This window comes from Lolium perenne, chromosome 1 (assembly GCF_019359855.2).
Source record: "Lolium perenne isolate Kyuss_39 chromosome 1, Kyuss_2.0, whole genome shotgun sequence".
In the NCBI taxonomy this organism is placed as follows: domain Eukaryota; kingdom Viridiplantae; phylum Streptophyta; class Magnoliopsida; order Poales; family Poaceae; genus Lolium; species Lolium perenne.
The window spans coordinates 233,440,701-233,452,504 of record NC_067244.2 but is presented as its reverse complement, the minus strand read 5'-3'; the positions used below and the strand labels follow the sequence as shown (position 1 = coordinate 233,452,504).

General features: G+C 39.6%; 1 long non-coding RNA gene across 5 annotated transcripts; it reads left to right on the top strand.

The window, feature by feature from the left end:
• The first annotated feature begins 6,935 nt into the window (after positions 1 to 6,935).
• On the top strand, positions 6,936 to 11,234 carry LOC127326057 (uncharacterized). Of its 5 annotated transcripts, none has more exons than XR_007867582.2 (7): positions 6,936 to 7,514; positions 8,034 to 8,216; positions 8,806 to 8,876; positions 9,069 to 9,154; positions 9,248 to 9,416; positions 10,807 to 11,053; positions 11,160 to 11,234. It is a non-coding gene; the product is annotated as an uncharacterized lncRNA (long non-coding RNA). The 5 variants fall into 5 exon arrangements; XR_007867571.2 differs by having other exon boundaries at positions 8,031 to 8,216; XR_007867564.2 differs by having other exon boundaries at positions 6,936 to 7,758.
• The last annotated feature ends 570 nt before the right edge of the window (positions 11,235 to 11,804 follow it).

The following is an 11,804-nucleotide window of genomic DNA, read 5'->3' as shown; positions in this document are numbered from 1 at the left end:
TACCATCCACAGGTGCGTCAAACTGAGATTCATCTTCAAATCTCCCATCAAACTGAGAGACCTCTTCAACTCTATGCTTCTGCAATTAGTACATCAACCGGTTAGACAAACATCTAAGGGATGCAACCTGAACAAATGCCGTTTTACATATTTACCTTCTCATCTGGCACAGCACATGTCCCAGAGCTGAAACCCGTTTCCTGAAGCAAGCGCTTTTTCTCTCCTTCCCGTCCATCCATCTGCAACAAGTTAAATTTGAGTACAGAACCTTGCACAGCAATGCAAACTATTGATTGAAACAACGGCAGCATCAATATAAATAATTAACTACATATGCCAAGACACATACGGTGTGAGCAAGATCTGCTTCTCCGCTAAAGGATCATTATATGGTTCACCATGCTAAACCCGCCTAACATATGTGCGGTCCATCCCAAAAATGTGTAAATGATCTGCCACTACAGGGTGAGGCCTCTTCTCACCATTCATACATGTGCAGCGCGGGCAATACACGTCCAGGTTGTGACCTTCATGAGCTCTAATAAACCCCATAAAGGGTTGAACACCATTTATATATGAAGGGGGACATAAATGTCCATGCAGTATCCAAGTTCTGTCCATCTGTTTAATTATGAGATACAGTGGTTGGTGATTAATTTAAGGCGAAGTAGGAAATGTATATCCATCGAGTACAAAACTATACTACATGATTATGCATTTCAGCAATCATGTCGAGTACAAAACAAAAAATGCCCATCGACATTTTAGCAAATAGATCGTGTACAAAACTCTGCCATGGCATTTCAGCAAATTAATGGATCGAGTGCAGAACTGACTCTATATGCCCACGCAAATGAACAAATTGATCGATGACAAATCGAGCGGAAAACTATAAAGTGCCAATTAGTTCGAGCATACTGACGAATTTTTTTAGCAGCATCAAGAAAATATAAATCGTTAGGCCGTCTTGCCCGATACATGATTGAGCTAGAGATAGCAGCCCTACCGTGGATCAACTTGACCGCCGGTGCGTCTCGAGAAGAACAACGGGGAGGGGAAGCTTCTTCTTCGCATGGACGGGACGGGGAGGGGAAGCTCTTCGCACGGACGGGGATAAGTTGTGTAGGGGTGGGTGGGGGGTCATGCGGCCGGGCCGCCGGGGTGATAATTAAGGTCGGTAGGTGGCGTTTAATGGAGTTGCGTGTGTAATTTGCCGTGCACAAGGTTGAGGAATAGGCGGTTCCCTTTGCCGCGCGCACAATTCAAACTATCCCGCCCATGTAGTTTAAATTCGCCATATTTTCGTTAAATCGACATAAAGTCATGTGAGTGGGGGAAAATTAGCAAAGTTGCTTGAAAAATAGTAAAACTCTGGAATTATCCTTTAAATATGCTCTACTTTGTGTGGAAATCAGGGTGTGGAAGCATGTTGAGCTGTTTTATTTGTACTATCTTCATTAAAACTCCCATTTTATGCACTTTGGATGGAAAGAAATCATTTGTACATAAATTTTGACAACGCCATTTGCAACCACTAATTGTTTTACATGCCAAGATGCACCCATCCACCAAATATATATGGGGAAAAAGTTTATCACAATCTAGCAGATATGCACAATTAGTGAGGGACCCCTTTTGATTTTGTGCAATTTCCACTAATTAGGTAGAGAGAAGGGGTTAATTAATTAGGCCATGTTAGGGGTTATGTGTTTTAGATTAGGTTGTGTGGATTCAAATACAACTTCTTTATTTGTGTGCTATGATTAATCAAAACTAGATTGATCGACTGCGCACACATTATTAGAGGCGCATGCCTTTGCGCACAAAGTGCATGTGTGTGTTGTTGGCCACCAATTAACGAGAGAGAGAGAGAGACAGAGAGAGAGAGAGGTAGAGAGAGATCTACATACGAGAGAGCGATTGAAATCCCCAAATTAAACACATATATATATGCATGGCACATTTAATTTAATTAGAGGACCGCGAGCTAAGGCACCCCTGGCCTGCTTGATGCACAATTAAGTGTCATTGGCCTATATATAGGGTTTAATTAGGGTTTAGGGTTTAGGGTTAGGAGGTTAGGGTCTAGGGTCTAGGGTTTAATGTTTATGGTGTTTAGGGGTTTAGGGATTAGGGATTAGGGTTTATTTAATTAGGGTTTAAGGTTTATGGATCATCGATCGAGTGCGCACACACACATTATTAGAGGCACACGCGCCTTTGCGCATAAAGTGCATGTGTATATGTGTGTGTTTTTTGGCCAACAACGATATATAGATGATCGAGAGAGAGAGAGAGAGAGATTGAAATCCCCAAGAATATGTTCGATCAAATATATATTAAAATATATGCACGAATGCATGCATGGTAGGCCATGCATGCACAGTAATTATATATATATATATATATATTATGAGGAAACTTAATCAAATGTGTTTTCATTCGAGAGAACTTGTCAAAATTCAAGTTAATTAATTTATCATCGATAATTATATAATTAATTAATGAATCTCAGGGAGATGTTATACAACATATGATCGATATAGGCCATGTCGTATATATTAATTGGTGTTAATCTACCGTTTAATTTGCTAGCTAGCTGCTATATATAGATCGAGCATGTTTTTATTAGATCGGGTTATAGCTAGCTAGTATAGTTTAGGGTTATGTGTTTTAATGAACTAGGGTTTGATTAGCTAGGGGTTAGTTATATATATGGTTTAGGGTTAATACATGGCACATTTAATTTAACTAGAGGACCGCGAGCTAGGCACCCCTGGCCTGCTTGATGCACAATTAAGTGTCGTTGGCCTATATATAGGGTTTAATTAGGGTTTAGGGTTAGCTAGGGTTTAGGGTTTAGGGTTTAGTGTTTAGGGTGTTTAGCTAGGGTCTAGGGTTTAGTTTAGGGTGTTTAGGGTCTAGGGTTTAGGGTTTAATTAGTGTTTAGGGTGTTTAGGGTTTAGGGTTTAGTGTTTACGGTGTTTAGGGTCTAGGGTTTAGGGTTTAGTGTTTAGGGTGTTTAGGGTCTAGGGTTTAGTGTTTAGGGTGTTTAGGGTTTAGGGGAGTTTTAGGGTTGTTTAAGGTTTAGGGATCATCGATCGAGTGCGCACACTAATTATATATATATTATGAGGAAACTTAATCAAATGTGTATTCATTCGAGAGAACTTGTCAAAATTCCAGTTAATTAATTTATCATCGATAATTATATAATTAATTAATGAATCTCAGGGAGATGTTATACAACATATGATCGATATAGGCCATGTCGTATATATTAATTGGTGTTAATCTACCGTTTAATTTGCTAGCTAGCTGCTATATATAGATTGAGCATGTTTTTATTAGATCGGGTTATATATAGCTAGCTAGTACAGTTTAGGGTTATGTGTTTTAATTAAGTAGGGTTGATTAGCTAGGGTTAGTTATTACATATATATGGTTTAGGGTTAATGCATGGCACATTTAATTTAATTAGAGGACCGCGAGGCACCCCCTGGCCTGCTCGATGCACAATTAAGTGTCGTTGGCCTATACATAGGGTTTAATTAGGGTTTAGGGTTAGCTAGGGTTTAGGGTTAGGGTTAGGGTTAGGTTAGGGTTTAGGGTCGAGGGTGGTTTAGAGTCTAGGGTTTAGGGTTTAGGGTTAGCTAGGGTTTAGGGTTAGGGTTAGGGTTAGGGTTAGGGTTTAGGGTCTAGGGTTTAGGGTTTAGTGTTTAGGGTGTTTAGGGTTTAGGGATTAGGGATTATTAGGGATTAGGGATTTAAGGTTTTAGGGGTTGTTAAGTTTAAGGTTTAGGGATCATCGATCGAGTGCGCACACACATTATTAGAGGCACCCGCGCCTTTACGCATAAAGTGCATGCGTATATATGTGTGTTTTTTGGGCCACCAACGATATATAGATGATCGAGGGAGAGAGAGAGAGATCGAGACTGAAATCCCAAGAATATATATGTTCAAATATACATTAAAATATATGCACGAATGCATTGTAGGCCATGCATGCACACTAATTATATATATATTATGAGGCAACTTAATCAAATGTGTTTTCATTCGAGAGAACTTGTCAAAATTCAAGTTAATTAATTTATCACGATAATTATATAATTAATTAATGAATCTCAGGGATATGTTATACAACATGATCGATATAGGCCATGTATATTTTAATTGGTGTTAATCTACGGTTTGCTAGCTAGCTGCTACATATAGAGCATGTTTTTATTAGATCGGGTTATAGCTAGCTAGTATAGTTTAGGGTTATGTGTTTTAATTAAGTAGGGTTGATTAGCTAGCTAGGGTTAGTTACATATATATGGTTTAGGGTTAATGCATGGCACATTTAATTTAATTAGAGGACCGCGAGGCACCCCTGGCTCGCTCGATGCACGTACAATTAAGTGTCGTTGGCCTATACATAGGGTTTAATTAGGGTTTTAGGGGTAAGCTAGGGTTTAGGGTTAATTAGGGTTAGGGTTTAGGGTCTAGGGTTTAGGGTCTAGGGTTTAGGGTTTAGGGTTAGCTAGGGTTTAGGGTTAGGGTTAGGGTTAGGGTTTAGGGTTTAGGGTTTAGTGTTTAGGGTGTTTAGGGTTTAGGGATTAGCTAGGGATTATTAGGGATTAGGGATTTAAGGTTTTAGGGGTTGTTTAAGGTTTAGGGATCATCGATCGAGTGCGCACACACATTATTAGAGGCACCCGCGCGCGCCTTTACGCATAAAGTGCATGCGTATATATGTGTGTTTTTTGGGCCACCAACAATATATAGATAATCGAGAGAGAGATCGAGATTGAAATCCCCAAGAATATATATATGTTCAAATATACATTAAAATATATGCACGAATGCATTGTAGGCCATGCATGCACACTAATTATATATATATATTATGAGGCAACTTAATCAAATGTGTTTTCATTCGAGAGAACTTGTCAAAATTCAAGTTAATTAATTTATCACGATAATTATATAATTAATTAATGAATGTCAGGGATATGTTATACAACATGATCGATATAGGCCATGTATATTTTAATTGGTGTTAATCTACGGTTTGCTAGCTAGCTAGCTGCTATATATAGAGCATGTTTTTATTAGATCGGGTTATATCTAGTATAGTTTAGGGTTATGTGTTTTAATTAAGTAGGGTTGATTAGCTGGGGTTAGTTACATATATATGGTTTAGGGTTAATGCATGGCGCATTTCATTAATTTAATTAATTAAGTGTCGTTGGCCTATACATAGGGTTTAATTAGGGTTTAGGGTTAGCTAGGGCAGATGGTTAGGGTTAGGGTTAGGGTTAGGGTGTAGGGTCTAGGGTCTAGGTTTTAGTGTTTAGGGTGTTTAGGGTTTAGGGATTAGGGATTAGGGATTTAGGGTTTTAGGGTTGTTTAAGGTTTAGGGATCATCGATCGAGTGCGCACACACATTATTAGATCGAGGCACCCGCGCCTTTACGCATAAAGTGCATGCGTATATATGTGTGTTTTTTGGGCCACCAACGATATATAGATGATCGAGAGAGAGATTGAAATCCCCAAGAATATGTTCAAATATACATTAAAATATATGCACGAATGCATTGTAGGCCATGCATGCACACTAATTATATATATATATATATATGTATTATGAGGCAACTTAATCAAATGTGTTTTCATTCGAGAGAACTTGTCAAAATTCAAGTTAATTAATTTATCACGATAATTATATAATTAATTAATGAATCTCAGGGATATGTTATACAACATGATCGATATAGGCCATGTATATTTTAATTGGTGTTAATCTACGGTTTGCTAGCTAGCTGCTACATATAGAGCATGTTTTTATTAGATCGGGTTATAGCTAGCTAGTATAGTTTAGGGTTATGTGTTTTAATTAAGTAGGGTTGATTAGCTAGCTAGGGTTAGTTACATATATATGGTTTAGGGTTAATGCATGGCACATTTAATTTAATTAGAGGACCGCGAGGCACCCCCTGGCCTGCTCGATGCACATACAATTAAGTGTCGTTGGCCTATACATAGGGTTTAATTAGGGTTTTAGGGTTAGCTAGGGTTTAGGGTTAGGGTTAGGGTTAGGGTTAGGGTTTAGGGTCTAGGGTTTAGGGTCTAGGGTTTAGGATTTAGGGTTAGCTAGGGTTTAGGGTTAGGGTTAGGGTTAGGTCGGGTTAGGGTTAGGGTTAGGGTTAGGGTTTAGGGTTTAGTGTTTAGGGTGTTTAGGGTTTAGGGATTAGGGATTATTAGGGATTAGGGATTTAAGGTTTTAGGGGTTGTTTAAGGTTTAGGGATCATCGATCGAGTGCGCACACACATTATTAGAGGCACCCGCGCGCGCCTTTACGCATAAAGTGCATGCGTATATACGTGTGTTTTTTGGGCCACCAACGATATATAGATGATCGAGAGAGAGAGATCGAGATTGAAATCCCCAAGAATATATATGTTCAAATATACATTAAAATATATGCACGAATGCATTGTAGGCCATGCATGCACACTAATTATATATATATTATGAGGCAACTTAATCAAATGTGTTTTCATTCGAGAGAACTTGTCAAAATTCAAGTTAATTAATTTATCACGATAATTATATAATTAATTAATGAATCTCAGGGATATGTTATACAACATGATCGATATAGGCCATGTATATTTTAATTGGCGTCAATCTACGGTTTGCTAGCTAGCTGCTATATATAGAGCATGTTTTTATTAGATCGGGTTATATCTAGTATAGTTTAGGGTTATGTGTTTTAATTAAGTAGGGTTGATTAGCTATGGTTATTTACATATATATGGTTTAGGGTTAATGCATGGCGCATTTAATTAATTTAATTAGAGGACCGCGAGGCACCCCTGGGCTGCTCGATGCACAATTAAGTGTCGTTGGCCTATACATCTAAAGGTATAAACGATGCCCCCCATAGGGGGTCTCACAACGATCTGAGCCTCGTGTCCGTTGGATCTTACCGGATGGTGAATCCTGACCGTTATTTTTTTTCACCGCACCATATAAAAACGAGCCCTCAGTAGAAAACCCTAGCCACAATCCTCTTTTTCCCCTCACGCTCGCGCCCGCCGCCAACCAGCTGCCCTCACGCGGCTCCTCCTCCAATCCCCTGCTGCGCCTCCTCCTCCAATCCTCCCGCTCCTCCTCCCCCAATCCTCTTCCAATGGCAGCCGGCCACCAGCCGGAGGTTGGAACATCAGCACAAGGGATGTTGACTTCCGGCAGGGCAGAGCATGGCCGGCCAGACCATGGTGAAAACCCTAGCCGCGCCCAGCGAATCCCGGCACGCGAGATCCTCTCCAATCCTCTTCTTCGCTACACCCCCAATCCCCTTCGTCCCCGTGCCGCCGCCATGGTCCTTCGCCTCCTTTTTCCACCACAGTGCCCCTCTGTCCTCCGGCCTGCCTCCTCTCTAGTGCTCAGCGGGAGGAGCACGAGATGCCACCAGGGGCGCTCAGCGAGACGAGCACATGGCACAGCAGCCAAGGTGAGCACCTCCTTCCCGTCCCATGCATCCTTGCGTGTGATAATCGGGAGGAAGAGGATGAGCCACGGAAGGGGAAGGAGCGGGGAGCTGAGGGGAGGAATAGGAGACCCCCAGCAGGGTGCTGCGTCTTCCATCAACACATGGGAAAACCGCATCCTTGGCGTCCCGTTCCATGCCTGCAAGCTGCAGCTAATGCCCTTCCCGATCTACACATCTTACATTCTACAATAGCATATTGCCCAAGGTTATAACCTCTTGCACAGTTTGGTCTGTTGTAATCTTGCTTTGTTGGTTGTTTTTGTTCTTCTAAGCAAAGTGAAGTGGTGATTAGGAGAAAAAATCTTGTTTGCAAGTCACCTTTTGCAGAAGAAAATAATTGTTTTGTACCAAATTCTTCCGGTTATATTTTCAAGTATTCATATTCTGCTTCACCATTACACGTTTGCACTCCTGCTGTTGCATGTAGCATAATAAATTCATAATATTAGCATGCGTGCCATGTCCATGTTCTTCCAGCAGGTACAGATTGTGTGGTGGCATGTTGATTTAGCTTATTATTTGATCAAGCCCGGCCTCCTTTGCGCCCTCTTCATCATGCACAATGGCTCATAGGCCATTTGGTTCGTGGTGTGTGCCAATTGTATGATTCAGAAATTAATGGAATATTAAGCTCTTGGTGGATGACCTTCTCAATCCTTCAGGGTATGCAAGTATTTAGTCTATTTGTTGCTGTTACACTGTTTGGTAAGAGTTAAGGCCCTCTTCATCATGCATCCATGTTTTACTCTTAAGTGAAAGAAACACAATTTTACGTGTTAATAAACTACAGTGCAAAGCAAATTTTATATAAATTTCAATGTTGCTATTTAGTATCTATTGTACTTTTGTCTAGATTTAGTAGGGTATAAGGAACATTTTGTCTTTGGTAGCGCTTTCCTGTCAAGTGTTATTTTATTAAAAGTTTAAAAAATGGTCTTTCTATCATATGAGCCGTGTTGAAAAAAATGTCTTGAGTGGTTTCATATTTTTTAATTTCACGTAACGCCTCCTTATCATATGAAGCTTGGGAAATTTAATTCTTCTCTATGCTTGGTGATCTTTCTCTGGTCATGGATGGATGATTTTGTTTCTATCAGCTCCTGAAAACTAAAAAAAGATGGTGAAAATGAAGCCATCTTACATCAGGGTTTATATATTGTAATATTTGTAGATCATTTATGATGCTCTAGATATTCGTTGTACTTAAGCAGTTTCTAATCTCCTATTAATGTTTGATATCATGCAATTTCAGGTACAACTTTTAGACAAAATCAACAAGCAATGTCTGCTATCATGGATACAAACTTGCTAATATTGAAGAAGGTATGAGCTACATTTGCTTCCTTAAATGTCTTGAGTCATGTACAATAATGTGTTCATGCGGCTTATCAATATCTTTGCTAACGATGGCGGCGATGAGATGCAGAAGCAATTATCTCTAGAAGTTTTTGTGTACTGACCTATTGTTGTAACTATCTTCTTTCTTTAATTACAATATCTTTCTGTGATGTGCAGTTCCAGTTTGGTAGATATTTTGGCACTTCAGCTGTTGTGTAGACCTTTTCAGCCAAGCGAATATTTTGAATATATGTGCACATAAGGTATCCATTCTCTTTTTATATTTTCATGTTGGAGATCAGTGTTGGAACCCCATTCTTCCGCAAAGATGTCCTTCATAAAACCGATGCTCATAGTTGACCAGATCAATCATGATAGAGGGAGTAAATCAACCAGCATAGGATCTACTTTGGGTGGACTGATGGGCAGAGTTCAGCAGCCAATAGCTAATCATCAACCCAGAATGCTCTTGGGTACAACGGCATTAATACTCTTGAAAGTGTTAAAGAATGCATGAGTATGTAGGTATGTATGGCTTCAGTCTTTCTAACTCATGTTTCTGAAACGCCATGATGATGAAAGGATGGATAGTTTTCTGATGAATCTAAGGACTGAACAAAACAGATAACAAAAAATACAGTTTTTTTTGTCAGGTTGGATGCTATATATAGACATGTAGTGTTCGCTCCTACCAACCTTATTTTGAAGCAATGCAAATTCTCGGCTATAGTTGGTCGTGTCATGGTCTCCTTTTTTGTTGTGTAGGTGCTGCTTGTTAAGTTGTGATATATAATGATTGTACTGCAAGCATGTTGGGCATTCCGTACTGTTTTGCTTAGTGCACGTGGCATAACCTTATTCAGATCATGGACTTACAGGCAAAATGTGTGATGTCTGGCAATCTATGAGTTTTTATACGTGTCATGTCTACTACCCTGCGCACATCTAGGGCGCTGAGTCCCTAAATAATGACGTTTTATGCCTATTTCCTAATAACTCTGATCTCAATGTGCAATGCCCCAGAACTATTCAGCTTAGCTAACAGATTCAGAAATGGGGAAATCTTAACGCAAGTAATGTAGTTACAGCTTGAAGAATATTTAAGGATTGAGATTTATGTCCATTTTGATGGGAAGGTGCCACTGTGTACATTTTATCGGGGGATTTTATAATTTTCCACACTTTTCTTTACACCTTTATTATTTGCCACATGACCACCACGGCACGACCCGTCATTGACTGACATGTGGTGGTCATTTGGCAAATAATAGAGGTTCAGAGAAAAGTGGGGCAAATTATTAATTAAGAATTACGGAAATACTTTTGTACACCCACGCATGGGTGTGGGTGTTTCTATCACCGTTCATTTATTCCTCGAGATTCGTGCCCACCATGGTAGATAGAAAGATTCATTTCTCTCTCCTCTTTCTATCCGAATCTTAAAGCACAATGAACGGTGACGGAAACACCCACACCCATGCGTGGGTGTACAAAATCCATTGTCAATTCCCATTTGATGTTTGGTTAGAAATGCCAGAGCTATACTTGATGTTTGAGATATATCATTAGTAAAATATTGTTCATTGGTAGGTGTTAGGTGTTCCTGAAGCTGGAGTAGTCATGCTAGCTATGAACAAACTTTGCTGAAAAATCTCATTAATTACTTCAAAATTTCTAGGTCGTGTGAAACACATAGATAGAAATAATTATTAGGTAATGGAGCATAGTAAACGAATAAGATTTTTTCTTGGCTGTCAAAGTGATATTGAGTTTTAAGTGTTTCTCCTAAAATTATGTTTCTTCAGTGAATTTTGAATGGAAAAAATTATTGAATGATTTAAAGGTTTATTTATTATTTGGCTGGTAATTTGTGGTTCAACTGGACTGACTTGTTGCCAATTTCTTTTGGTGGTAGTTGACAAGATTTTTCCCCTGGCCTTGGATTTCGCCTTCCTGGTGAGCGCGGCGAGGGCAACCACAGGGGAGGTGACATTGGAGTCGTCACCTCCGGTCAAGTTGTACGGGGACCAGGAAGCGAGGATATGCTGCGATGGCCTTGAAGAGCTACGTGTGAGTTCGGTCAGGGGAAGACCGACGCGAGTTTGGAATAGAGACAGCGGCCAGTGAGCTGGACTCCCGTTTTCCAAGACATTTGAGAGGAGGTGATACTCTCTTCCTCCTTATTTGCATCCTTATTTATCCTTTGACCATGTTTTGATTTAATCCTGACAAATCTCATCTATATGATATTTGATCTGTTCCTACAAGGTGTTTGAGAATAATCCAAGGAGGTTGCACAACATAATAAATCCATGTGATACTTGAATCTGCAAGCTCTAGATGAGTACCTACTCTATTTATCTTATTGTTTTTTCCTTTGATTTATCTTCTTGTGCTTTTTTTTTCATACTCTGAAATTATTTAGTTTCCTAAAAAGGTTTTGCACCCATGGGTTCAGTTCTCCTTGCCATTGATGATGCAAGTGATTTGTCCCTGGCTCCTGGAAGAGATATCTAAATACAGTAGCTACCACTTGAATATATCTAGCTGTCCTTTTGAGTTCACTTTATACGTCCTTTTGTTTGATTTTATTATCTGATTGCCTGACCATGCCTTGCATCTGTTTTTCCATACATCTCGGATAGGTCGATGTCCTTTCTGAATCCTCTCTGTGATGCCAATGTTGATGCATAAGGCCGTTCATAATTTTGTGGTACCTTATAGTGGGTTTCACATGACTAACTCAACTATATTTAGGTGTAAAACAAAAAATAGAGCAAGTTGAATATTGCATTTCCAAGAGTTATGTTAACAGATAACATAACCGCTGAATGTTAATAGATAGGTTGCAAGTATGTAAGCTTGTGTTCTCCTCGGGGCTGATATTTTGTCTAAAGGTTTTCATGCAGTTTT